The sequence below is a fragment of the Mustela nivalis genome (genome assembly GCF_964662115.1).
Source record: "Mustela nivalis genome assembly, chromosome: 8".
Classification (NCBI taxonomy): domain Eukaryota; kingdom Metazoa; phylum Chordata; class Mammalia; order Carnivora; family Mustelidae; genus Mustela; species Mustela nivalis.
In genome coordinates, this window is record NC_139027.1 from 136,053,460 (window position 1) to 136,078,053 (window position 24,594).

General features: G+C 47.0%; 1 protein-coding gene and 2 long non-coding RNA genes across 3 annotated transcripts in view; 1 reads left to right on the forward strand and 2 right to left on the reverse strand.

Annotated features, from left to right (window-relative positions):
- Positions 1 to 24,594, reverse strand: part of CYP24A1 (cytochrome P450 family 24 subfamily A member 1) — a 344,657-nt gene that overhangs the window by 136,405 nt on the left and 183,658 nt on the right. The window lies entirely within an intron of this gene.
- LOC309871375 lies at positions 9,091 to 11,036 on the forward strand. Its single transcript, XR_014315243.1, has 3 exons — positions 9,091 to 9,359; positions 9,451 to 9,611; positions 10,814 to 11,036. It is a non-coding gene; the product is annotated as an uncharacterized lncRNA (long non-coding RNA).
- Positions 20,157 to 20,892, reverse strand: LOC309871376. The gene is made up of 2 exons (XR_014315244.1): positions 20,743 to 20,892; positions 20,157 to 20,640 (listed from the first exon to the last, which is right to left on the reverse strand). It is a non-coding gene; the product is annotated as an uncharacterized lncRNA (long non-coding RNA).

Below are 24,594 nucleotides of genomic sequence, written 5' to 3' on the forward strand. Positions count from 1 at the left end.
GTGGCTCAGTCGGTTAAGCGTCTGCTTTCGGTTCAGGTCAGGATCCCAGGGTCCCGAGATTGAGTTCCACACTGGGCTCCTTGCTCAGCGGAGAGCCTGCTTCTCCCTCTCCCACTCCCCCTGCTTGTGAGTGCTCTCTCTCTCTAACAAAGAAATAAAATCTCTTTAAAAAATACAACGCCCCCCCATAAACACACACTTTCTTTTTTTTAATGGGCAAAAGACTCAGTTCACAAAAGATGTAAAAACGGCCAATGAGCACATGAAAAGGTGTTTGACATCATTAGTCAACAGGGAAATTCAATTTAAAACCAACAAAAACAATTTCACACACCTGAGAAGAGACAAAAAAGAAAAAGAAAAAGAAGAAAGAGTCAATATCGGTACTGGTGGAGCAACCCCAGACTTTACTGTGGTTCAGTTCTGTAATTCCCGAAGGGGAGAATTCTACTTTAGGTCTTCCCCAGGAGGAAGGAAAACAAAGTCCATACAAAGACTTACACATGAATGTATACAGCGCCTTTATTCATAACAGCCACAAACTGGAAACAACCCAAAGGGCATTAACAACAAAAAAGATTTTTTAAAATTAGGTAAATCCATATGATGGAATACTATTCAGTAATAAAATGAAATGAACGACGGATAGACCCAATGTGGATGGATCTCAGAGTTACACAAAGTGGAAGAAACGGGCACATGCTGTCTGGGGCCATTTAGATGAAACTGTAGGAAAAAAAAAATCAATCTAATCTATCAAGACTGGAAGCAGATCAGGACTTGCCTCATGGGCAGGATGGAGGGAGGTGCTTGGTATTGCCTAGAACAAGGCAGGGGAACTTTTGGAATAATGAAACTATTCCCTAATTTGTTTTGGGGTGCCTCTCATTGCCAAAACTCAGAACTAAACGCTTAAGATCATTGTATTGTATGTAGATGATGCTGCCATTTAAATAAGGAGAGAGGAACAGAAGAAAAGTGGGAAGAGACCCCTTTGTAGATGCCCGGGTGCTGGGAGTCAGCCTCGCCTGCCCTCCCAGAGCCCAGTCCGATTTGCAAAGGAACAGGAGAAACCACGGTGCCCTGATGTCTGTGAGTTAGAAATGCCCCGACGACTCATTTCCTGTTTTAACCAGAGCTCTCCCCTGAAGGAAGTAACAGCAATCATTCCTCCTCTGAGCCCTGAAGCTTGGAGTCCAGAAAGCCATTTCCCGGCTGCACAAAATGACAGCACCGTCCACTCAGCGGGGAACGGCTTCCACCTGCTCTCCGTGGAAGCCCCTGGGGCCTCGGATCTGCCACTGGTCTGTCTGACCGGCCGGAAGCCTGCTCCCTCCAGCATGCTGTGTAGACCCATGGAGTGAGCACAGGGGTCCCCACAGAGGGGGAGGTGGAGAAGCAGAGGCAGAGGTGTCTCTGGTTTTATTCTCTAGAGGGCAAGTGAGGGAAAGCTGTCTCCACGAGGCAAGTTAAGACCCTTGAATTCCTTTGATTCCGAGGCCAGGGTCAGAATGTGCTTGCTCTGGGAGTTTCCGAGGCTGCGGTATGGCACATTATCTCCAAATGAGTGTCTTAAACAGTAACAACTTACCTTCCAGTGCTGGAGGTCAGGTGTCCAACCCAGGCCCCAACGGGCCAAAACCAAGGTGTCGGTGGGGCTGCGTTCCTTCTGGAGGTTCCAGGGGAGAATTGCTGGGCTTTTCCAGTTCAGAGGCTGCCTCCTTCTTTGGCTCGAGGCCCCCTTCCCCATCTTACTGCCCTTGGAGCTCCTTGTGTCTTTCTTCTACAGTCACCACCAACCCCCACCCCCTGCCTGCTCTCCTGACCTCTCTCCCCCTTCGAAGGACGCTTACCACGACATAGAGCCCACCTGGCCATAGAGCCCACCTGGGTAACCCAGGATCATCTCCCTCCTTAAAATCAGCTGAGAACAAGCTTAGTTCCTTACTCTCAATGCCCCTTGGCGTTCCGGGTCACCGATGCCCAGGCTCTCTGGTTAGGAGAGCAACCGCCTCAAGGGAGCCATTGTGCTGCCATCGCCTCTCCCCGATGTCCCAGCCCAACAGTAACTCACAACCTCCTCACCTTGTAAAATGGACCTGGACTGATAGTTTGGTTCTGAGATTTACAAGGTCTATGGATAATGATGCTGACCACATGTGGTCCACACATGGAGAAAATGCCAGAAAGCAGGCACAGGGGACACACAGTCTCACTTGATCCTTCTAGCACCCCGAAGGAGTAGAGTGATATCCTTATCCCCTTTATAGATGGGGAAGCAGACCTGGGCAGTATAAATAATGTGAGGATTAAAGAGAACATCTGTCCAATGCTCAGCCCATAAGAGAACCCCAACCATGGAACTTTTATAAGTAGCTCAAAGATGGTCTTGTTGCCTCTTTATGCCTCTCCTGTTCTTTCCTTCTTTCCTTCCTTCCTTCCTTCCTTCCTTCCTTCCTTCCTTCCTTCCTTCCTTCCATCCATCCATGGCATCTTTTAAAGTGGATGCAATCTGGTGTAATAGTGAAGATCTAGGCTTGACATTTAGGCTATCTGGGTTCAACTTGTAGTTTTAGCTGCTTCTGCGTGGGCCCTTGTCACCTCTATAAACCTTTCCCATTGGTAAAAATCGACATGGAATTATATCTACCATACCAAGCTATTGGGAGCATCCATCAATCAGGGATGCACACCACACAAGGTAAACTCTCATGACTGAGCCACTCCTGCGAGTCCATTACTGAAGCAGGTGGCACCAGTGGGGAAAGTATGACCTTTGTTCACAAGGATCTCTCTCTCTCTCTCTCTCTCTCTCACACACACACACACCAGTTAATGATATAAAGTGGGAAATTAGGAAGGATTCCAAACTGGAGCCTGAGACAGTAGATAACATGGTTCTAATTCATGATTAGGAAATCCATGAAGGCCGAGGTCAGCGTGTACTCGGAGAAAGGCAGGGCTCAGTAATAAAGAGCGCAAGGGTGAATCACTCATCCCATCACTGCCTGCAGCCCTGGAAGAGGCCCTCGGCGTCCTGCGGGGCTAGTTCAGTCACCAGATGTGGTCTAGCCTAACACGTGTCCCACAGAGCTGTCCACATGTGAACTTTGCCTTTTGCGCCACATCTGGCCCTGGCTGGTCGAGTATTCCCTTCGTGTTTTTCTTTAAAGCAATCCGCTACTTATACTTAACCACGTTTATATAAAATGGAAACTTTGTGTCACTGTGTTCATGGAAAACTGATTTGCTGGCCAGGGATAGAAAGAAACTAAGAATGGATACATTGACTATTAAAAGTAATACATGATTTGTCCATACACCTCTTCCTGCTATTCTGTATCCTTCCTGTGGTTGGCATCAAATACTTTGGGAGACGTCATTCTCATGGAAGAAATGGAGGATTCTGCAGGTTTGGATGCTTGATGCCTAAGCTCTCAGCTTGGCCGTTTCTGACCATTGAGATGGGCTGCTCATACAAAAAGTCAGCATGATTGAGAAATGCCTGAGCCCAGCAGGGTATACAGAATCTCATTTAATTCCCACGAAGTTCCCATAATGATGTATTGTTATTGAGGTTGTATCTATGAGGAAACCAAGTCACAGACAGAGGAAGTGACTTTGCCCAGTTACCCGTCCCCTGCCTGGAAGAGCAGGAATGTGAGCCCGAGCCCATCTGAGTCCAAACCCTTGACTGGGGCACAAAACTGTGCACAACTCTGTGGGCTAGCCTCCATCCATGGGGCGGGGAACAATCAAAATAGCAAATGCTTAAGAAGATGCACTGGGGGAAAGGAGGGGAGGAGATTTACTTGGCACTTAGCATGGACCAGACTCCCTCCAAACACTCTTTCTGTGTTAATTCATCTTCTCTTCATAGCTGACTTGTGATGGAGGTCTTATTACGGTTCCCATTTTACAAATGAGAATGTTGAGGCACAGAACCTTTGATTAGCTTGGAACTGGTAAGTGGTGAAGCTGGATTGGAACCCAACGGGTCTGGCTGCGGAGCCCGCGTCTGCACAACCGATAAAGGCATCGGACAGATGGCGTGGCGGTTTATGTCATCACCTGTGACGGTTTCCCCACTGCAACTGAACACTGCCCAATCGGCCCCAGGTCTTATCTAGCCCCTGCCAAGCCACACCTTGCTTTATTTCCTCTTTGAGATGGAATTCAGATGACTGTCACCTTCTATGAAATTAACCTCATTTCCGCAAGGTGCTGATTCATTCAGTCCCCTAACTGACATCTTGGAAGCGTCATTGATGCCCGCTCTATGCCAGGAGCTGGGCCATGAGTTCAGAAACAAGAAAGCTGTCATGTGTGATGCTCAGATGGGCTCAGCCACACAGACCTGGGACCAATGTCCATGGCCAGCGTGCTCCAGCCCTGGGACCTTTGGTATAAAATCTTCTGAGAATCTGTTTCCTCATCTGTAAAATAAGATTACTACAACTACACATAACTTCTTTTTTCTCCATCATTTACTTTGTGGAGAGAATTTTTTTGGGTGAGGGTTTAGGTAAGAATACCTCCTTAATTCATTTTATTCTGTTGAGTAGAGGGTGTTGTGATCATTTTCATATGTTTCTGTTTGTTTGCTGATTGTAAAAGTAACCCAGGCTCAAAATCTTACATCTCAAAGCTTAAGGGCCAGATGCGTTTTGCAAGCCAGATTTTTTTTTTTCAGATTTTAGAAGTGTTTTATTTATACTGAATATAAAATTAACCATTTAATACTTCAGAGAGTTCCATGAAAATTCTCAACATCTGAGATCATTAAGAGCCTCCCATACACCCAGAGGAGTCCAGATTTACCATCAAGTAAGCCTTGTGGATTCTGAAATTGCAGGTGAGGGATTATGAATGAGACCTGCACATGGTATAGTAGAAAATTTGGAAAAACACAGTCAAGTACTAAAAATAATCATGTTTATAAAAGATAACTACTGAAATTTCCATGTACCCTTTTTTAAAAAAAATTAATTTATTTATTTTAGAGCGAGAGAGAGAAAACACGCATGGGAAGGGAGATGGAGCAGAGGGAAAGGGAGGGAGAAAGCAGAAGTTTCCCGCACTGAGTTCAAGCCTGACCCAGAGCTGGACCTCAAGACCTCAAGATCACGACCTGAGCCGAAATCCAGAGTTAAAAGTTTAACCAACCGAGCCATCCAGGTGCCCTTCCACGGGTCTTTTCTAATTTATTGAATTATTCAAGAATATTATCAAACACCTATTAGATGCTCCCGGCTAATGGTTCTCAGTTAGAGGTGATTTTGTCACCCAAGGGACATTTGGCAGTACCTGGAGGCATTTCGGTCATAACTGGGGAGTGGGTGGGGGGAGGGGCATTACTGGCATCTTTTGAGGAGAAGTCCTCCCTAGAAGTCCTCCCTAGTGGAGGACCCCACAACAGAGAATGCCCCAAGCCCAAATGTCAATAGGGCCATGACTGAGAAACCTTGGTCCAGGTTCTGGGCATAGAGCAATAAACAAAACAATAAAAAAATTAGTGTTTACTTTGCATTTATAAAATATATACGCACAAGCAGATATATGTGTTTTAAAAATGTGGTATTTTTCACTATATAGCTTTTTACTTAAAACTGCTTCATAAACAGTTTGCGATACTATCAAAAATTCTTCAAACACATGAGTATTATGCCTGAAATACATTTTTGAGAAAGAGGTAAACATTTTTTTTTAGCTATTTCTTTCTTTTTTATTTTTTATTTTCTAAGATTTATTTATTTATCAGAGGGGAGCGGCAGGCAGAGGGAGAAGGAAAAGCAGGCTCCCCACTGAACAAGGAACCAGTTGTGGGGCTTGATCCCAGGACCCCGGGATCATGACCTGAGCAGAAGGCACACACTTAACCGACTGAGCCACCCTGGTGTCCCTAGCTATTCCTTTCTATTAAAATAGATTTCCCCCCATTTTTTCCTGTTATTTAAAAAAATACCATGATGGATAGCCTTACATCCACATGTCTGATTATTCCATTAGATTCTAAGGCTTGGGGTTCATTCTAGAGGCGAGGAGATTGAATCAAAGGGGTACACACTTAAAAGTCAGCTTTGACGTACATGGTGAAATTTCTTTGCAGAAAGGTTGTCCCAGTCGTACTTGGTGTAAGCGTTTACATTTAAAAGTCAGGCGTCTTAAGGTGTTGAATAACAGAGCTAGTTCAAGCTAGCAATAACACTTCTAGAAAATTCTGTAACTGGAAGAGGCCTTCAGAAAGTGGAGAATATAGTTGATTGGGTTCAACTTCTACTTGCTATTTGAGCATGAGTGGATCAGACGTACTTCCTCTCAGTCAGTCCCATGGTACTCATTGTATTTTAATCATCCCAGAATGCAAACCGATTGGATACCGTTCAAAGACTGAATGGCAAAACATAATTAAGAAGTGACTGACTTATGGGAAAAGGTGAAAAGAGCTCAGGGTCTGAAAGCCATGCTGTAGAAACCCCTGGAAGGTGGGGGTGGGGGTGGGGAATCACCATTTCCAAGCATGGACATTCAGTAAATAAAAGGGGAAGAGAGGAACTTGTGGTGAGGGGCAGGGCTTCACAGGGTAATGAGATCTACTTGAACAATGCGAATTCCACAGTGAAATCTCCAGAGGAAACTTCCCTGTGATTCTCAAGAAGAATAATCTGTCAAGGAAATGATAGAATTCCTTTACAAGAGTTAGTAGGTAAACCAGCAAGGGAATGCCGGCCCATCAGATAATGGGATTTTGTTCTCCGGAGGGTGTTGCATGAGAACTTAGCAGAACCGGTAAGAGTCTCCCTTCCTCAGGAGGTGAATGAGTGCACACAGCGCCTGCTGTAAGTCTCAGTTGAGTGGAGAACCTGGATTTGAAGGGAAGAAGACTCACATTTTTATCTGAGACTGAACACCAGCCCAGCACCAACAAAAAGCTCATTTTTTTTTTCCTGTGAAGAGACAAATCTTGAGCTCCGCCTTTGTTGGCCAAAAGTAGTCATTCACAGTGCGTAAATAAAGTGCACAGCTGTGTTTCAATAAAACTTTATTTACAAAACCAGACAGTGCTCAGGGATTGTGACTTGCTGACCCCTGAAGCAGCGTTAAGAAATAGGAGATGTGGGTTCGAACCCTCTACAGGCCGTGTAACCCCAGGCAAGTTAATTGACTTTTTCCAATACCGCTTTTCCTGACCCCGAAAAGCAGTTAATTGGAGTATGTACCTTATGAATTTGTTCTCAGAATACAATAGAACAATGCCTGAATAACGTTGAGTGTGGGCCTAGGCACACAGAAGTTTTGTAATCAGCACAGGAGAAGAAAAAATAATTTTGCTAAGGTCTTTATCCCCTGGAATTTATGTTTGTGTAAATGTTTCCTCCAAAAGCCACCATCTCCTGAAGTACATTTTATTTATTTATTCAGATTTTATTTATTAATTCGTCAGAGAGAGAGAAAGAGAGAGCACAAGCAGGGGGAGAAGCAGAGGCAGAGGGAGAAGCAGGCCTCCCCAGTGAGCAGGGAGCGCGATGAGGGCCTCGATCCCGGGACCCGGGAATCTTGAGCTGAGCCGACGGCAGACGCTTGACGGACGGAGCCACCCAGGCGCCTCCATTCATTTCATTTAATACGTGTCCCAGTCGCCTACACACATGGTGGGTGATTGTCCTGTGGGATCCCAGTGCCCGTGCCTTGGCACCTCGTGGGGGACTGTCTTGTAGGGTCTCTCAGAGCAGGAGTGGGGACGAGGATTGGGGGTCCATGGTTTAGCCAGGGAAAGCAGCCAGGAGAGGGGGAGGGGGAAACAGGGCAGGGAGGACGCTATGTGGAGCTTTTTCTTCAGCAGAGTCCAGCTTTGGCCTGACCCCACGGGGAGCTCTGGAACATATATGGTACCACAGCGTCAGCCTTACCTGTAGGCCAAGGGGCCGGCCTTGCACACTCGGGACAGTGGGTTACTGACTGTCCTCATGAAGGGTGAGGAGCTCAGGTTACGCAGAAGTCTCTGTGTTCTGAGGTCATGCCCTAAGCCACCCAGGAAGCGTCGCTGGCTTCTAGAATGAGGGAGGAGGGCAGGGCCAAGCTGGCTACGTCATCATCTGTCACTCCAGGGACAAAGTGTTTAGCTTAGAGGCTGAGCCCAGGAATGGCGAGGACCTTGGCGATGATGTTCTCATTCTGTAGGCGCAGGAAATGGCTGCTTTCCCGGTGACCTGTGGCATTTCCTTTGCCCAGAGGAGTGATTGGCCTCATGCAGATGCCCCAGTGCTGGGCTTGGCACGGTGGCCCTAACGTCACGGTTAGCACCTGCCGGGGGTTTTGGCCTCTTGTGGGAGTGGCGTCCGATTCTGGCTCTGCCACTTGACTCATGGGACCCTGAGCCGATGACTCAGCCGCCCTCAGCTTTTAGTTTCCTCATCTATAAAATGGGAGTGGGACTGTGTCTTAATTCAGAGGGATTTTGTGAGGATTAGAGTTAATGTTTATAAAATACTTAGTACAAATTAATGTTTACTACAGGGTAACTTTTTTTTTTTTAATTTTCTTTTTCACGTTGTGGTGGTGTGTTTTGTTTGTTTCATTTTTGTTTCTGGTTTTTTGGTTTTTGTTTTTCAAGAAGCAGCATGTTCTGGTGGGCTCCCTGTCCAGTGCGTGACTTCGGATTTTTGCCATATCTGTTACCACCTGTCCTATTACGCATATAATATACATGAACTGTCTCTTAAAAAAATAAAAACCCTTGAAACACTATACACTTACACAGAAGACCCGTGTGACAATGTTTCGGGTGAACTAGTGCCTAGCACACGTCAGGTTTGCTGTAAATGAGACCTATTTACACGATTAACACTGATATTGAACGGCTGCTAGTTCTGTATCCTACCCGAGAACTTGCATTAACCCGTTTCATTCCTTCCTTTTAGAATCAACTTTTTGGCATTCCCTCCACTGAATGAGGTCACATCTTTGCTCCTGCGTGAGCTCATGGCTTGTTCCTATAGTGGTTTTCTTGGCTAGGAATTTCATGCATAATATCAGGGGATTTTTCCCCCCCTTTTAAATATCTCAGGCTCTGACAGATTACAAGGAAGTGGTTACTCAGAGCGGAGCGCTCACGACTGATTACAGGGAGCAGTGGAAATCCCCCTTCCTTGCCTAAAATAACTGGACCTGGAACGCGACAATATAAGCTTTGTCCAGGCTTGAAACAATATCCTTTCCAAGTGGATTTTGTACGGAAATACTCACCAGTCTATGGTGGTAGTTCTCACTGACGGGCTAGAAAAAGGTTAGTCATTCTGTGTTCCATAGCTAAAAGGGCCATTGTTAGTAGCGATGAGTCCCCGAGGAGTGAAATTCAAGTAAGTGGACATGGTCATATTGGATTCACCCGCCTTCTCCCTGCCCCTCATCTCATTTGATCTCTTTACTCTCACAAAAATCTAATTCCAGACATAGACGCGCTCTCCATTTATTCAATTACTTTTATTGCAAGTCTGTTGGTGACAACCTTCCCCGGGACACTCCCAGGCAGATTCTGGGGAAACGAGAGGACATACCCGGGTCCTGATGGCAGAGCAGAGCTCAGAGCGGCGGAGTCAGGACGAATGTCTGTGAGTTCAAATTCCACAGCGATTTTGAAGCCGTGCCTTGCATTGGGTCAGAAAGCCCGTAACTAGAAGGAGGGCAGGGGTCCAGCCTGCGTCTGACTCAGGGTGAAGAGATGTGGGATTTGCTTTGGAGGAACAGCCTAACTTTGCAAGGCTATTCTGACTCTTGGAGATGTAAAAAAAAAAAAAAAAAGACTGGGCAAGATCTTGAGAAATGCTTCACTGTCTGCTGTTTAGAAGTTGTATGTGTTATTGCTTACAAAAATTCATTTGAGGCTAAAAGGAAAAGGGGGCAAGAATCAAAATGGGAAGCCATAAAAAACTTTTTTTTTTTAAGTTCCAAGAAATTTTGTTATTGCTGGTCATATTAGCCAGTGTTAAGATTTTTCTCCAGGCCTGAACTCGTGGCCTGTGATTTATGGAGACAGAGAACCCACGTCAGGGCAGATTTCCTTCTAAAGGAAGAAAGGGGGCAGAGTGTAAAGGCCATTTGGGCTCCCTGTTCCTGGCTGAGGTCTCTATAGGTCAACACTCTCCTCGCAACTCAGGGAGGGCCCCCCTCCCACAGGCTGGGGGGTGGGGCTGGGGAGGGAGGGGCCGGGAATGTGGATTTACTCCTCCCACCATGTGAGGCCCAGGGACTGGGGTGGTGGTGGGGGGGTGACTTTGGAGCTCACTCAAGACTTTTCTCTTTTTTGCCTCTCCTCTCAATTTTTCTCACCAGTGTCTCATTTGCACATTGAATTTACATGACACCCAACTCTGCAGTCCCAGGCGTGGCCAGGGGTAACAGGAGAGAGAGAAAAACAATCATGCTGGCCATGCTGGCAATGCCTGTCAGTTCTCCAAAGAGCTTGAGCTGGGAGGGCATGCCTGCTCCTTCCTTAGGAGGGAGAACCCTCTTATTCCCTAGTGCGGAAACACGGTCTACAAATTCATGTTTTTTTCAGGGTGCGTAAATGTACACCAACTAGTGTACCTGGTGTTCAAAGTAATAGTCATCTCTGTGTTCCAGAATGACCTGACACGAATGCCTAGGGAAACGTAGAGAAGAGCTGTCACGGCAGCCTGGTTTATAATCCTAGAATGCGTTCTCGGTTGCGTATGGACCCCAAGCATAGTCAGCGGCATTCGTACCTGGGACTTTTGTTAGGACCAAAGGGAAAAACAGTGTTTGTGTGTATGTGTGTTTCCTTTGGCCTCAGAGTCCGTGAGATTCATCTCCGCCTGAAGCTACAGACGACAGCTTCACTGTACTCACATGGAGAGAGCGTACCTGGAAATAATGCCAACATAAAGGAAAAGAAAGCCAAGAAAGGGAGAACGGTGTGCTCCTGCTAACTGCATTACACCCCGGATCCAGCTATGCCTGAAGTCAGCAGTAAATTTGGATGCTTCGATTACATAAGACGATAATTTCCTTTGTAATTCTTCTTCTTCTTCTTCTTTTTTTTAAAGATTTTATTTATTTATTTCATAGAGAGAGAGATCACAAGTAGGCAGAGAGGCAGGCAGAGAGGGGGAAGCAGGCTCCCTGCTGAGCAGAGAGCTCCATGCAGGGCTTGATCCCAGGATCCTGAGACCATGACCTGAGCCGAAGACAGAGCGTGTTAACCCACTGAGCCACCCAGGTGCCCCCCTTTGTAATTCTTAAACCAAGTTGAGTTATGTCGCTGTCACTTGCCACACAGGTAGTCTTGGCTATGACGTCAACCCTCTTCCGATGTGAACTCTAAGTAGACAGGTAAATACTCATCTTGGTTAATGACCACACTTTGCAGGAGAAAAATCCTCTAATCCAAGACTCAAGTGTTTCCTCTCATCTATGCTCAAGGGTAGACTTTGATTTTAAGGAATCGGTCTGCTTCAGTGGTTGATGCTTTTTCCAAGGGGAAACATAATCTATTCTAATTGCTATTGAAGAAGCATTTATGGCATAATTTGGGATCAGTCCATGCTACCAAATATTGGTATCTGTGATGAGTTCAAAGCATTTCTTTAATCATTAGTTTTTATACAGAAGTGGAAACCCACCCTCTCCCTCTGAGTCATTGGTTGGCTAATAGTTCTTCCCCCTCCCTTTGAGATGGCTCCTGGCTTGCATGTTAAGTTTATGACAAGCACCTACTCCCAGACCTCTGTCCTTAATGAGCCTCTGTGTAAGGCTCGGGCGTGGGGGCTGTGGCCCCGGAGTCCCATGACCTCGGTATCCCCAGGTACCCCTTTCTCGTGGCTGCCCATTGAGTGAGCGGGGACTTCGCCATCAGGGGCAGAAGCCTGGAACTTGTTTTGCTCGTAGCGATAATGCTCCTTGCCAAGTCACCCCCAGGACAGCGTGCAACTGGGGACAGAGCTGAGCCGCCTAGAGATGCAAAATAAAAATTTTGTAAGCTCGTTGCACAACCCTTTCCTCCTGTTAGAGCTTGTGCCTTACAAGACTCTCCCTCTCTCGGTCTTCCAGAGAGCTGCGCGCCCCCAGGCAGGAGGCAGGCTGGGGATCTATCTGGAAGAATGCAGACACTAAACAGGGAGAGGGCCCAGGACCGCACAGAAGCAGAGAGAGGCCCGGGTGGTGCCTAGTTGATGAGGCTTCTGGCATCTCAGGAAATAAAAATGAAGAATTGCCAAAAAAGAGGGTTACCAAAAAGGGTGGGATTTTTTTTTCAGCATTTGCATTGAATGAAATGAGATCTTGAACACACACACACACACACACACACACACACACACACATTACCGGTCACTGTAATGATATCACACTTTATACAGGATTGTAAGATTTAAAAGGCATATATAATCTATATATATAAAATCTATAAATAGATCTGATCTGTGGATGGGACTGCCGGCCTGTGATCTTCTTAGAGACGGCCTCAGAAGGGCAGCACAAGGATTAGGCCTCCCACTGCCAGCCTCACTGCATGGCATTAAAATTAATTTAAAAAAATGATTAAGTTGTGTCTTGTGTCTCCCACCTTCTTAGACCTGGGAGTGAAGGTCATAGAACCATTACTTGACATTCAATGCCGGCTCTGTGGCTTTGCCGGGACCCGCTGTAGGGCCTTGGAGAAGTCACTTTACCTCTCTGGATTTCCCCATCTATAAAAATGCAAGTGTTGGATGATGACCTTGCAAGTTCCTCCTAAAACTGCATGATGATACCAGCTCCATGTGGACAGTCTCTGTCCTCGCAGTATAGTGGTGGGCACCGAAGAAAACAGCAAAAATGACTCCACCCAGATCTCTGTCGTTTCGTAAAGGGAGCTTACATACTCTGTGGGGCTGGGTAGTGGACGGAAACAGGGAGTGGGGAGTGCACGTGCGTGTGTGTGTGTGTGTGTGTGGACAGTCAGCGAAAATGACAAGTATACAATGCTATGGTGAACGCCCTAAAGAATGAGGGAGCGATGAAAAGGGAGAGCGAGTGGACTGGAAGACTGTGGACACTAACAGAGGATGTGAGCAGAGGTCGGTCGGGGGCTCAGGGGCAGAAGGGCCCAGTGGAAACAGGAACTGACCCCCTGGTGGGTCAAGACTAAGAGAAGGGAGAGACCAGGAAGGGGAGAAGACCAACCAATGACCAGAAGTGCCATCAGCTGGTAAGGGAACCACTTACCAGCTGGGGGACATCACGTCCTCCGGCCAGTGTGATCCTTAGCCTCCTCGTCCGGAGCGGGGGAGGGGCATAAGAAGCTCTGCCCCGTGGAGTGAAATGGAATAATGTCTCCAAAAGGCCCAGCCCAGAACCTGCCCCACTGCTAAGCGCCTCACCCGTCATTAGCACAGGGCTTGCTCATACCGTCGGAGCACCTGCCCAGTGCTGCTTCCTGTGGGTGACTTCCCCTCTCACCTGCTCCAGACAAGCCCAGGAGGCAGGTACTAGTATGATGCCATTTGATGGAGGAAGAGGCTGAGATAAGGCATCAAGCCAAGGTATGAAGGTTAGTCATCATTACTTGTCCCCTGGTAACACCGGAGAGGATTACGACGAGCGAGCCCTGTAACAGGGAAGTCAGCATTGACAGGCAACCGTAGTGAGGCTGGGGCTCACTTGGCGGTGCAAAGAGAAGAAATACCACCTTTGACAAAAGTGCATCCTGTTTCATCCAACATGCAGTGTATGGATGGGCGTGTAATTGACATACAACGCAATCGACCAACGGGTCTTGTTTTGAATTCTGACAAATACATATACAGCCCTGCAACCATTACCAAAACCATGACAATTACTGATTGGCTTTGTCTCTGTAATTCTGCCCTGCCTAGAATTTCACATAAATGGAATTATATCCTTCCTTCACTGAACGTGTTTTTGAGATTCACCCACATTCTTGAGCCTATTAGTAACCCCTTCCCTTACACTGCTGAGTAATATTCCGTCACAGGAATGGACCACAATTTGTTTATTTGCTTACCAGTTGATAAACATTTGGGTTACTTCTAGCTTTTGGCTTTCATGAACACAGCCGACATGAATGACTGAACACAAGATATTGTGTAGACGTGTGTTTTAATTCTCCTGGGTAACGCCTCCGAGGTCCATTGCTGGGTTGTATGCTGCGTGTTTCACTTGGTAAGACACCAGATTGTTTGACCAAGTGGCTACACCATTTTGCGTTCCCACCAGCATTGCACGAAAGTTCCAATTGCTCCACATCCTCACCAGCAGCTGGTATTATCAATTTTTAAAGTTTTAGCCATCTTAGTGGGTGTGTGGTAATAATTCATCGTGGTTTTACTGGGCATTTCCCTAGTGGCTGACAATCCTGAGTACCCATGCGTGTCCTTATTTGATATTCTTATATCTTTCTTTGTGAAGTGGTCTGTTTAAATATTTTGCCCATTTAAAAAAAATTGTTTGTCTTCTTCTTACTGAGTCGTAAGGCGTTCTTTATATATTCTGGACACAAGTCTTCTATCAGATATATGCTTTGCAAATATTTTGCCCATTTTTGACTTGCTTGTTCATTTTCTTTCTTAAGTGTCTTTTGAAAATTTAATGTTTTTAATTAAGAGAACTAATTTATCCATTTTTTTTCTTTCATATGGATGATCTTGTATCTTAAATATTTGCCTACCCCAAAGTCACGAAGATATTTTTGCCTGTGTTCCTCTAGGAGTCCTAGAGGTTTAGCTCTCTCATCTAGGTCTGTTAGCTCTATAGCCCATTTCAAATTAATATTTTAGGTCTACCGTGAGGAAATGGTCAGGTTTCATTATTTTTGCATATGGATATCCAGTTGTTGCAGATCATTTGTGGAAAAGATGACCATTTTTCCATTAAATTAACTCGGTACCTGTTTACAAAATCAACTGATCATTTTTGTGTGGGTATATTTCTGGATGTTCCATTGACTATATGTCGATCTTTACAGCAATCACACCCTGTCCTGATTACTGTAGATCTGTGGAAAGTCTTGAACTCTGGTAGCTGAGGTCTTCCACCTTTTTTTTTTCAACATTAATTTATTGAGCACCAACTATGTTTCCAGTCCTGCTCATGTGTTCTGATTCGTTCAAGAAATAGTTCTGGAGCATTTATTAGGCGCCAGGCTTGGCTTTAGGTGCTGGGGTTCCGTACTGATAAAAATAGATACATTCCTCACTCTCGTGGAGTTTATAATCTATTGGGGGTTGAGGGTGAGGGAGTTTGAATGATAATCAGAAAAATACACATTTCTTTTTCTTTTTTTTTTTTTTTTAAATATTTTATTTATTTATTTGACAGTGAGAGATCACAAGTAGGCAGAGAGGCGGGCAGAGAGAGAGGAAGGGAAGCAGGCTACCGGCTGAGCAGAAAGCCTGATGCAGGGCTCGATCCCAGGACCCTGAGATCATGACCTGAACTGAAGGCAGCGGCTCAACCCACTGAGCCACCCAGGTGCCCCCACATTTCATTTTTCAAATTCATCTATGCATACATATATATTAGTCAAATACATTGTGTGTGTGTGTGTGTGTGTGTGTGTGTGTGTGTGAGAGAGAGAGAGAGAGAGATCAGACAGCAACAAGTACCATCAACAAAAATAAAGCAAAGGAAGGAGGGGCGTGGGGAGGGAAGGCTGTCTGAGGACAAGAGTTGACCATAACCCCACAGCAGCGAGAACTTGAGCCAAACCACACATGCTCCTCGGGGCAGAAGGGTAAAGACACGCCCAGAGCCTGAAACAGAGCGGGAAACGCTCACATGAGGTTTCTGCATTCTGCAGAGAAGAAACAACTTAAGTTAAAAAAAAAAAAAAAATCCACTTCGTGGTCATTTCTATGAACAAAATAAATGGAATGAGCCAGACGACAGTTGAGTTGAGATTGAAACAAGGAGGGGCAGGCAGTGATGTGAGGCCCAGGACAACAGCTTTCAGGAGAGAGAGGAGCGGGAGTGAGTCGTTCCGAAGTCCGACAGATGAACAGACACTGAGTGTCTGCAGGGAAAAGCTTCCGTTCTGTTCTAAGGGGCACGGGACACCGGTGGGAAGCTTTCAGGTTGGCAGTGACAGGACCGATTTCTGTTTGGAGAGGGTTGTGACTTGGTGGCCCGAGTCTCGTACATTTCTTCAGGCTTGCGAGCCCGTTGGGGTGTGGCTGTGCCGTCTGGTGGCTTCCTGGAAAGCCCCTAATCTGGCAGAATTCATGAAAGTGTTCAAGGATAGATGCACTTCACAGTGTGACTGTCATATTGCCCCAGGTGCAGACAGGGACTCTTCATTTTATTAGAATGAGGAGTGAATTTTGACAGGCGCCCTGTGTGTGTGTGTGTGTGTGTGTGTGCGTGTGTGTGTGTGTGTGTGTTTGGAATTCTTAATCTTGATGAGTCATGAAGTATATTTCCACATTCGGTTCCTGTTTACTGTTTATATTCTCTCTCTGTCCCCAGCTTTCAAAACGTTTTTTATTTGAAAATAATTTCAAATGTACCCAAAAAACTGCAATATGGAATGGTATGAAGACCTACTTGCACACCCTTTACCAGATGTGCCTGCTAATGTTTAACCCCGTTTGCTTGATTGTCTGCGTGCTCTCTCCTCCTCTCCAGACACACATACACACAAGCACGAATAATTTATCTGTTTTCAGAATCCCCTCTGGTTGTTATACACATCATAATCCTTGACACTCAAACACCCCAGGTTGAGTTCCTATTTGCTAAGCATGGAGACAGTCCCCTACCCACCCCAGGACAGTTAACTTCACACATTTATTCTGATGTACAACTGATCTTAGATCTAATTTATCATCCATATTCCCATTTTATCTGTTAACTTTACAATTTTTTTTTTTTTTTTGACAGAGCAAGAGAGACACAAGTAGGCGGAGAGGCAGGCAGAGAAAGGGGGGGGGGAGCAAGCTTCCTGCTGAGCAGAGAGGCCAATGTGGGGCTCGATCCCAGGACCCTGAGATCATGACCTGAGCCGAATGCAGAGGCTTAACCCACTGAGCCACCCAGGCGCCCCTTACGTGATTTTTTTTTTTTTTAAGATTATTTATTTATTTATTTATTTGACAGAGAGAGATCACAAGTAGGCAGAGAGGCAGGCTGAAAGAGAGGGAAGCAGGCTCCCTGCCGTGCAAAGAGCCCGATGCGGGACTCCATCCCAGGACCCTGGGATGATGACTTGAGCTGAAGGCAGAGGGTTTAACCCACTGAGCCACCCAGGCACCCCCCCTTACATGATTTTTAATAGCATTCTCCCCTCTGGCATAGGTACAGTCCAGATGCAAGATTTGGGTTTGATTTTTATTTTATTTTTTTAGCCTTCTTTAAATTTCCACAGCTTTTCTGTGTCTTTTTGGTGACATTAGCGTTTTTGAAGAGAAGACCCCCCCCATCCCCTGTGCCTTGCCCCGTTATAATAGAATGTTCCTCATTTTGTGTTTGTCTAATGGTTCCTCGTGGTTAGGTACAGGCTACGCATTCCGGATTTGCAATGTGGGGCCTACGGGGATGTCATCTACTTCTTAGTTTTTCTCCTCCGGAGGCAAACGGTGTCTCTCTGTCTGTCACTAGGGACGTTAAATACCCCCAGCCTTTTATCCAGTGTTTGTGAGTGACATGGAGTGGGAGGGAAGAAGAAAGTTTAAAAAAACCAAGGAGGCTTATGACTCAGCGCTAGTTAAGTTCCTGTGTCATCTGTGTCGCTGATTTAACCACCCAGAGCAAGGTTTTGTGTAATCACGAGGGGTGAGCATGCGCGTGCACACACATGTAAATACACACATGAACATGCCTAAGCTGAGTTCTTGCTTTGCCTTTTTTTTTTTTTTTTTTTTTTTTTAGCTGACCAACAAAATTCTGTTGTCAGCCCACGGAGCACTGGGAGAAATAATGGGGAGACATTTTGAAATTCTGAATTAAGGCTTCACCTATAATTATGGCTTCTTAATTCTTTGGCGTTTAAAAGATTCAGTGCTATGGTGAGGACGATCGTGGGTACCAGCCAAGCATACGCATTCGCTTAAAGCAGTGGTTTTCAGCCGTGGCACTTCATTAAATTCTCCTGGGTGCACTTACCACCCACTGCTGCTTGGACCCTGCCCCAGATCCACTGAATCAGAATCCCGAGGGTAGGGTTCAGGGATGGAAGGATTTTTCAAGCTCTGTAGTTTTTAGTGTCCTATCAAGGTGAAGAACTACGAGCTTGAAGGTCCGATGCCAGTACTTTGGTGATCCCCAGTCTTTGATTTTTGGTTAAGTGCTCCCTTAAATAGCCAAAGGACATCGAGTGCTCACCCACATCAGGGACAGTCACAGACTCCGTGCTCATCACGTCCGTTTTCTCTTCCACAGGTGAAAAGCTCCCTGGCTTTCCTTTGGCTAACTACCATCCCCACTTCGAGCTCCGTTGGTTGTGGGGGTGGACCCTGAATCCTGACTTCAGGAATGGCCACTGATTTCTAGGCTTGGCAAATCTGATCGATTCACAAATTGTCCTAGTTGGTCTGATGGGGCTGGAGTGAGACTTTTGCTGGAATTATTGATAAGGAAGTGTTTTAGTTCTGCTGGTGTGTAAAAGTGAGAAATTGTAAATGTGAAGTCACCAGGGACCGCTATAGAACAAGAACCCACCCAAGAGTGAAGAAGTGAAGCCAACACAGAAAAAAGCAGGAAGAGACCACCCTGGTGGGTATATGGCTCAGACCTCCCAGTCTGGATCAAGCCATGCCTGAAGCTATCAATCCTCATTCTTTAAGTTCTCTGCGCCAACAAATTCCTATTTTGCTTAAGTCAGTTTGAGGTTTAACAAGCAGGTAAGAAAAATCTCGGCTATAAAGACCCGGTAACTTGCCCTGAGAGTGAAAATGATCAGAGACAAGAAAGCCTTACAGAAGGAGAGCTCAGATCCTGGTTCTCCAGCCTGGGACAGTGGGATGTCCCAATCACAGACTCCCCAGGCTCCAGCTGCCTCCTCAGTGGGGCAGAGGTGGGAGAATGGGGTTGGCTCCACGGTGTTGCCTCAGGATTCAATGGCATCACTTGCCATGGTCCCGTGCACTGGATGCCGGTTGATGCCATTTTTAGAAGCCTGTGTAAAATTCGAGAAGACATTTGGGAAGTTGCTGGAGTAGGAGATAGGGGTTTCTCAAATGAAAACTGCCTCTTTTGGCCATTGCCCCATCCGCTCTGTTTGGGCCATGTGTGAGCAGGACATGGGCAGGAGGCTTGAGACCTTCCTGGCCAGGCCATTTTCTGGACTCTGTGTCCCCCATCCTTCTCCCATCCCCCAATTTAGGCAGAAGCTTATTCTCCTTCATTGCCGTCCTTGTCACATGGTGCATACCCTCTGTCCTAGCCCTCCCCGACCTGTCCTGCTGTGGACCTAGAACAATAAGGTGATGCATAATCCAATAGCTGGGGGCAGCTTGAGCCCTAACAATTGGCAGAGCTCCCTAAGAGGCCCTAATGTCCCAGTGGGGTCCTCTTCCTAGCCGCAATGATGTTCCAGAGAAAAAAGTATGAAACCATTAAATGGAAATACAGTTTTTGAAATGACACCCAACATTACAGGCTCCGATGAATTTATTTTCTTTGGAGATGCTCCCTTTCTTTCTTGGGGAGGTGAAGCCCTTCTCTGCTAGTGCCTCAATGGGGCGACCAGTCACAGGTGGAGAACCCCCACGCTGGCTTGTGCACCCAGCACGGCCAACACACCTGCCTCCTGGTCAGTTTAGTAACCCCGCAGGCGGGGGGCACTCCGCGACCTGTTTTCCAGATGAAGAAGTGGAGACTCTCTTAATCTTAATCTTCTTTCGAACTGTCCATCCGTCCACCCATCTATCATCTGTCCTTCTGTCCACCCATCCATTTATCTATCATCGATATCCTGTCTGTATCTTTGTCTCTTACCCCTGACTTTGAACTTAGGTCTGTTGTGTTTTCTGTAGAGCGACCTTATTTATCACCCATCGCGACACTTTGGGGAGGGAAAGGAGGCACGGTTTGTATTTAGGCTCACCCTGGCCATGCCTGGGCACCCTGGGATGTGCGGGGTGGGGGCGAGGGGCGCTGGTCCGGCATTTCTCCCCAGTCCTCGGCTCATCACAAGGGCCCCATAAAGGCGTGTGGAGTGTTTTATCAACGGTCTCAGAAGGGGTGGTAAGGAAAGCTCTCGAGTTTCATTCAAGGAGAAACTGAGCTACGGAACAATGGCTACAAAAGTCACAGAGAGGAAGTCACAGGTGGGGGGGGCAACCCTCTCCCACAGGATTCCTGGGTTCAGGTGACACAAAGCTCCGCCAGCAAGCATTGGTGTGCAGAAGGTGAGCTCCAGGCCTCCTGGAGGGAGCTCGTGGCAAAGAAATAATGGAATAGTAGTAGCTGGTGTTCGCGGAACCCATGCCATGTGCCTTCTTCACGCCTAATCACGTGCGGTGATTACAGAAAAGGAAGACAAATGCAGGTGCCCCGGACGAACGGCCGCTGTGTCGCAGCCCCGGAGCCGAGAGCCCGCACGTGCTTGTCTGTTTCCCGAAAGGTAGCGCGGAGGCTCGCAGGCGTTTGCCACTGGGACGGCCCTTCATAAAGTTTCCTGAAAACCTGAGGAAGAGCCATGAACACCCATTTAGGAATGCGCTTTTGGATCTCATAAGCCCTGTTCGGTGCACCAAGACGGGCAAAGGAAGTAACCCAAACCCGTACCTTGGCTCGGCCCCTCGCCCCTCGGATACACTCAAACGCACCCCGGATTCTGCGCAGGGAGGAGCTCGCGGCCCCGGGAGCCGCAGCGGGAACCGAACCAGCTGGGACGTCAACCCCCTTCCGCAGGGGCAGGGACGGCGGCAGGAGGAGGAGGGGCAGCGAGGGGAGGAGGAGGAAGGGGAGGAGGAAGAAGGGGATGAATGGGAGGAGGGGGAGGGGGAGAAGCAGGAGGGGGTCGAGGGGGAGAGAAAGAGAGAAGGAAACAGAGTAAGAGAGAAAGGGTGAGACAGGCATGGGGTGCCGACCGAGGGTGGGGGGGGCGCTGGGCCAGAGGCGGGAGAGCCCCCTCCCCCCGCTGCTCCCTGCAGACACCCCTGCGCAGCCACCACCATTTTGTGGCCTGGCAGGTGTTTGCGATGCAGGGCAGTGTCAGGGCCCCGCGAAGAGCAAGGCCCCGATCGGGGTGCTCCTCCGGGGGCGGCCCTCTAGCAGGGCAGGCCTGACCCGCTGGGCGGCACAGATCGTGTCGGACACCGTTTAGACCTCCCTTCTGGAGAGTTCTGCAAAATGGTGTCTGCCGGGTTGACACCGGCTGCGGCTGCGTCCTCGGCCCCCTGTCCGGGAGCCGGCGGATCCCTACCGAGCTGGCTGCACGCCCGAGCGGCTCTGATCTCCCAGTTTGGACGACTTATCCTTAAGGTGACCTGTATGAGCTGGTACCTCGGATTGCTGCTCACCAAAAAAAAAAAAAAAAAAAAAAAAAATTAAATAAATAAATAAATAAATAAAAATAAAGTCTCACTGGAAGAAGAAGAAAAAATCCCTAATGATTGTGTAAATATTCCTCGCCCACAACATTAAGCTGCGGCGCCCTCTGCTGGGCGAGGCGGGCAGGGGCGCTCCGGACCGAGGGGAGCAGGCTCGGAGGGAAAGCCTTAACCCTTTTCTGGACCCGTTGGGCATCTTTCGGGGCCCAGGGGCCAATCTGAACGCCTTCAGGCAGGAGAAATCAGAAATAAAACTGAAGCTGCTTTCAAGTAAATCACTCGCTTCAGGAGAACTGACCCTTTCTTCTCCTGCACTCTCCCCACCTCCCCCTGGTGGATTTGACAGGCGGGAAGGACAAAATAAAGAAAAAAGGCAGGGGGATTGCGGACACTGCGGGCTCTTTCAGCAAGACACAGGGTTCTGGATCTCCGAGAAGTCCTTGCAAGCACAGTGGCCAAGTTCATTGTCATTGTTCAATTTCCCTTTCCAGCCAGGTCCCTCTGGGTGTGAAAGAGGGAGCTATTCATGCTACATGTCATCCAAGAATGTTCCAGGCAAGTCCGGTGATCAGTTCAGTGCTGTCCACAAAAGAACGTTCCTCAATGAAAAAACGTCGTAGAGGTCTGCTGTCCGATATGGTAACCACTAGCTTCGTGGGCTACTGAGCATCAGAGATGTGGCCAGTGCGAACGAAGAGATGAATTTGCAGCTTCTTTTAACCTTGGCTAATCTAAATTTAAGTTTAAATAGTTGCATGTGTCTAGTGAATAGTGTGTTGGATAGCAGAGCTCCAGCTGTATTATTCCTAGGCCAAGACACCGGATGACAGCGGAAAAGGTCCTCAAGACGCAAGACTTGCTGAGAGAGACCCTCAATAAAAATTTCTTGAATAAATGAAAACTCAGTAATCAAGTCATTTGTGATTTGTGGAGCTATCCGGAGCGTATGAAGGAAACACAGATTACAGGAAAAAAAAGCCAGAATGCCCATGGGAGTGCATTCATACTCAGTCAATAAGAATTTGTTAGACAAATAAAAACCCAATAATCAAAAGTCCCTGAGCTCCGTCTCCACGGTGGCAAAAATTCAGACCACTTTTTGGAGTCTTCCGGGAACTTCAAGAAACACAGCTTCTCTGGGGAGAGCCAAGGCATGTGGCCTTGGGATCAGCTGTTGGGAAGATTATTTGCTACTTGCTTCCAGGGTTTTCCCAGTAGTGTCCTGAAAGCCAGCAAGTGTCTTCCTGGTCAGAAAAAGACCTCTTTCATTTGGGGTTTCACCGGCAACTTTTGAAATTTCTCCAGTTGTCTCCTGGTGCTATAGATTTGGAAAGAGACATTTTTTCTTTCTAATTATAAGTGCCTGGGTGATGTCATTCAGTCCCCAAACACCCAGTGGGGCTGTGCTGAATACAGAGAGACAGTACGCTAACAAGTTATCTGGAGGTGTCAGAAGGAAATGATGAAAAACAGTACAGTTTGGGGAAAGGTTTTCCAACCTGCTTTCTGGTTTTAGCAACTCCAGTGGAAAAGATAAGATACATGTGGCTTTTATAAGGCGGCAGTGGGATCTCCAGGGAACATGAGGTAGGAGAACAGAATCAGGCTGAAAACATCCACTCACCACATATTCACTGCGAAACAGATTACAGTATAGCAAAGGAAGCTCTTTAAGGAAGGGCTCCTACACGGACCGTTGGGGCAAAGATTCAACGGGCTCTGGGACAACTTGACTTCAGCTGGATGGTATTTGAATAATCTGCCAGAGCGAAAACAGATATAGAACACACTGTCACATTTAGCGTTGAAACTCTCGGTTTGACTGAGTAATGCTCGGCCATGCCCGGAGGTCAGGCCTACACTCACTCAGAAACAAGTGGGGAATTGAAGCAATTACGCCGAGATCCACAGACATAGCTACTGGCCGGGGCTGCATCCCTGCTTTCGCCCGGAAACAGTAACGCTATTATGAGCCGTTTGCGACTTGCGGAGTTATCTTGAATTTATTAAGGAAAGGAGATTACAGAAAACTCCAGAATGTCAATGGGAGTGCTTTCAAGTTGAGTCACCCAGAGTGAAGTGGGAAATTGAGGGCCTCCCACCACCGAGAGGAACATCTTGCTTTCAGCCAAAGTGGAAATCTACATTTGGGTTTAAATTTTTCAGTTGGCTCAGTTCTCCACGATCACTGCTTATTATATGCACAGTTGATAAATTTCATGTTGAATTGCCTCTGGGCCAGGACACGAAAAATGGTAAAAGCACATAAAAAGTTTCAAGGTACTATGAATAAAGTAATATTATATACAGTTCTCTCTGAATCGGACCCTGCCTGTGATTTTTGGTGGGCTAGCCAGTGGGAAAAATTGCCCACCCCCCGGCTGGTTCAAAATAGTTTTGAATGGAATATCGTTTACCTACCTGAAGGAGTAAACTTAATGCCAGCAGCTTAAATAAGATTATTTTTCCCATTCAGTATGACAGCCAGAGGTAGGTAGCTGCTGGTGTTGGTGTGGTATGGATTTTAAGGCCAAACTTTTTGGTCTTTTTCTAACGGTCACATGGCTTTTCAGGGAGCGGAAAAGAGATCACCTGAGTCTCCACTCCCCTCACCTTTAAGGAGCTTCTTGGGAAGGTCACGTGATGGCTGACGGCATCTCATGGGCCAGAGGCATGTTAAATGGCTAAGTCCGGCCACAGAAGAGTCTGGGAAATGTAGTTCTTGAAGCTGAGGTTTCTAAAGCCCTCCTCCCACCCCTCGCATTGAAGTCGGTAAAAAGGGAGAACGCATGTGGGGTAGGCTTGACCGCTTCAAAGAATCTTAAAACAAAATGAACAAATTAAAAAAAAATTGTTTTATCCAGTTTTACAAAAATAATCCTAACTCCACAGTCTTTATAAAAGATTTTCATTCATAATTACCACGTAGCAAAATGACGACCGTGCATATTATTAACTATGTACACCAAGAAAGGAAGTGAGTGAGTTCAGGGGTGTGTGTGTGTGTGTGTGTGTGTGTGTGTGTGTGTGTGTGTGCCTGTTCTCCGTGAGAGCAGGCAGCTTTCTTCCTGCACGATCGTCCACC